The sequence below is a fragment of the Mandrillus leucophaeus genome, unplaced genomic scaffold (genome assembly GCF_000951045.1).
Source record: "Mandrillus leucophaeus isolate KB7577 unplaced genomic scaffold, Mleu.le_1.0 Scaffold144, whole genome shotgun sequence".
NCBI classification, from domain to species: domain Eukaryota; kingdom Metazoa; phylum Chordata; class Mammalia; order Primates; family Cercopithecidae; genus Mandrillus; species Mandrillus leucophaeus.
The window spans coordinates 2,727,357-2,730,169 of record NW_012101410.1 but is presented as its reverse complement, the minus strand read 5'-3'; the positions used below and the strand labels follow the sequence as shown (position 1 = coordinate 2,730,169).

Sequence of the window (2,813 nt, the reverse complement as noted above, 5' to 3'; positions counted from 1 at the left end):
GTGTAGAAAAGACACAATATTGGTGAACTTCAGTTTACGAGTGCCCATATGTCTCTCGAGTATCTGCTTCTATGTCATGCCTGCCCTAGTACTTACCATATTATAAGTTCCTAACAAATAACTCAGTAGGATTAATGTTACATGATAATGTGAGTTTATTTATTTGTTTATTGAGACAGAGTCTCACTCTGTTGCCCAGACTGGAGGGCAGTGGCACAATCTTGGCTTACTGCGACCTCCGCCTCTCAGGTTCAAGTGACTCTCCTGCCTCAGTCTCCTGAGTAGCTGCAGCTACAGGCGCATGCCACCATGCCTGGCTAATTTTTTTATATTTTTAGTAGAGATGAGGTTTCACCATATTGGCCGGGCTGGTCTCGAACTTCTTACCTTGTGATCTGCCCACTGGCCTCCCAAAGTGCTGGGATCACAGGCGTGAGCCACCATGCCCTGCCGTGAGTTTATTTTTTATCAGAGAAAAGACCCTGGTTTTAATGTGAACAATTGCTTTCTTCCTTTTCCTAAGAGGCAAGAAGGTAGGAAGTAATTATTTTAAAATGCAAATAATTTTAAAGCTTTATCAACCAGGTCTGTTCCAAATTAGTTTAAGATTTTGTGTAGCTTTAATGATAGGGCCAGAATGTACATTTGGGGTGACCTACATATGTGACATCCACAAAACAAACTACACAACATTTCTTAATGACAGCCCATGACAGTTTTTCCATGGACAGCTCCTTCTTTCCTCCCTTCATGTAATGTAGGGTTGCTCAGCCTCGATACTATTGACATTTTGGTCTGGATAATTCTTTGTCGTGGGAGTTGTCCTGCGAATTGTGAGATGTGTAGCGGCATCCCTGGGCCTCTACCCACTTGATGCCAGCATCATCACCACCCACAGTTATGACAGCCAAAATGTCTCCAGACATTACTAAATGTGCCCTCAGGGGCAAAATTGCCCTAGTTAATTTGATCACAGCTATACTGGGATATAAGGGGACAGTCACCCCAAAGACTACCAGGTGCATGCCCTGGTCCCCTGTCCAAATCTTTCACACGTGCCCTGGTGACTCCACCAATGGTCCTAATCAGTTTTTCAGTGCTAGTGCTATTCCAACTCAGAACTCTCCTCTCTTAGATGGGTCCTTAAAGAGGGCTTTGGAGATTTTATACTCTGGGAATCGGATCATTTCTCACCAATAAGGCAAAAATGCTTGGAGACTTGACGCTGATGAGTCCACATAGTGATAAATTGTTCTGCTCTTATTCTTCACTAGGCAAACCATCTCAGCACTAACTTTAACTGACCCATAGGGACTTACCTAATGTATGGTTCTTCTTTCTTGGCTTACCTTTAATAATTGGCCAGTATCCCTTTGGTGTTTCCTGTTGTCTTCTGAGGTCACTATAGAACGTTCCAGTGGGTTTAAAGTGCATCTTCACTCTTTTCTATGCCCAGTAAAGATGTCAAACATTGCCTAAAATAGAACTACTTAAAATACTGCCTGGATAGCATTTAACATTGAAACATTTTCCAGGTAGCTTTAACAGAGTCTCTCTCGCTCTCTCTTTCTTTCTCTCTCTCTCTCTCTTTTCCCCCTGGCAAACTTTGATCACAGATAACTTCTGGGAATCTAATTGTTATTTTGGGGTGGGAAATTATTCATGAACATCTGCATGCCAGAACCTTTGTAGGGAGCCTTGGGTCTGTCATTTGTCTGAGAGGATTTTGTTGAGATAATACTGAGTATTTTGGCCTGTGGTACCAAAGTCTAGATATAGGTCACTGATATGTATGGTTTGGCTGTGTCCCCACACAAATCTCATCTTGAATTGTAGTTCCCATAATCCTCATGTGTTGTGTGAGGGACCCAGTGGGAGGTAATTGAATCATGGGGGAGATTATTCCCATGCTGCTCTTGTGATAGTGAGTGAGTTCTCATGAGACCTGATGGTTTTATAAGGGGCTTTTCCCCCTTTGCTTGACACTCATTCTCTCTCCTGCCGTCCTGTGAAGAGGTGCCTTCCACCATGATTGTAAGTTTCCTGAGGCTTCCTCGGCCATGCGGAACTGAGTCAATTAAACCCCTTTTCTTTATAAATTACCCAGTCTCGAGTATTTCTTCGCAGCAGCGTGAGAATGGACTAATAGAGTCGCTCATCTGTTTTGAGGGTTTATTGTGCCAGATACTGGGCTATCTGGGCTTTTCCGAGAGTAAGCTATACAGTAAATCTGCCAAAGAGATCATTATTGTTTCTTAATTTTATGAGATCGGAATGCTTAGACTGGTTCTGTGACTTGTCCAAGGTCACACAGCCCATAAATGACAGAGCTAGAATTCCAAACCTGGTCTCCCTGCCCCAGAGTGCATGAATAGACTTAATCATTCCACTATCATCCTTTCTTCTTTCTCTTGCAATGTAGGCATAGCATGTGATGGCTCAGAGGAGCCTTCACAAAAGGTTTAGTAAGACCTGGGGATAGATAAAAATGGCTAGTTGAGAGAAAGATATTGGGCCTGTCTTTATCTGCTTTAAAAGGATTTTAGTTTTCGGACTTTATGCCCTCTCTCAGTGTGTTGAATTGGATCATAGCCTCTGATTCTTTATGTACCTGCTTTAGCTCCCTAATACCAGCTCATTATTAGCTAACATCTCTTTCTTTGTGTTCTCTTCTTTTGGAGGTTAATCTAAGATTTAGGTGTCCCCTTGCTCATGTCTGCTGCTATGTGACTAATACAAAGATGGGTTTATAATCTGAGATCACTATAGGACATTAAAAGTAATGGCAAAAACCACAATTACTTTTGCACCAA

At 42.3% G+C, this 2,813-nt stretch overlaps 1 protein-coding gene across 2 annotated transcripts in view; it reads left to right on the top strand.

Annotated features, from left to right (window-relative positions):
- KCNK10 (potassium channel, two pore domain subfamily K, member 10) overlaps positions 1 to 2,813 on the top strand; it is a 150,702-nt gene that overhangs the window by 116,750 nt on the left and 31,139 nt on the right. The gene's annotated exons all lie outside the window — the stretch shown is intronic.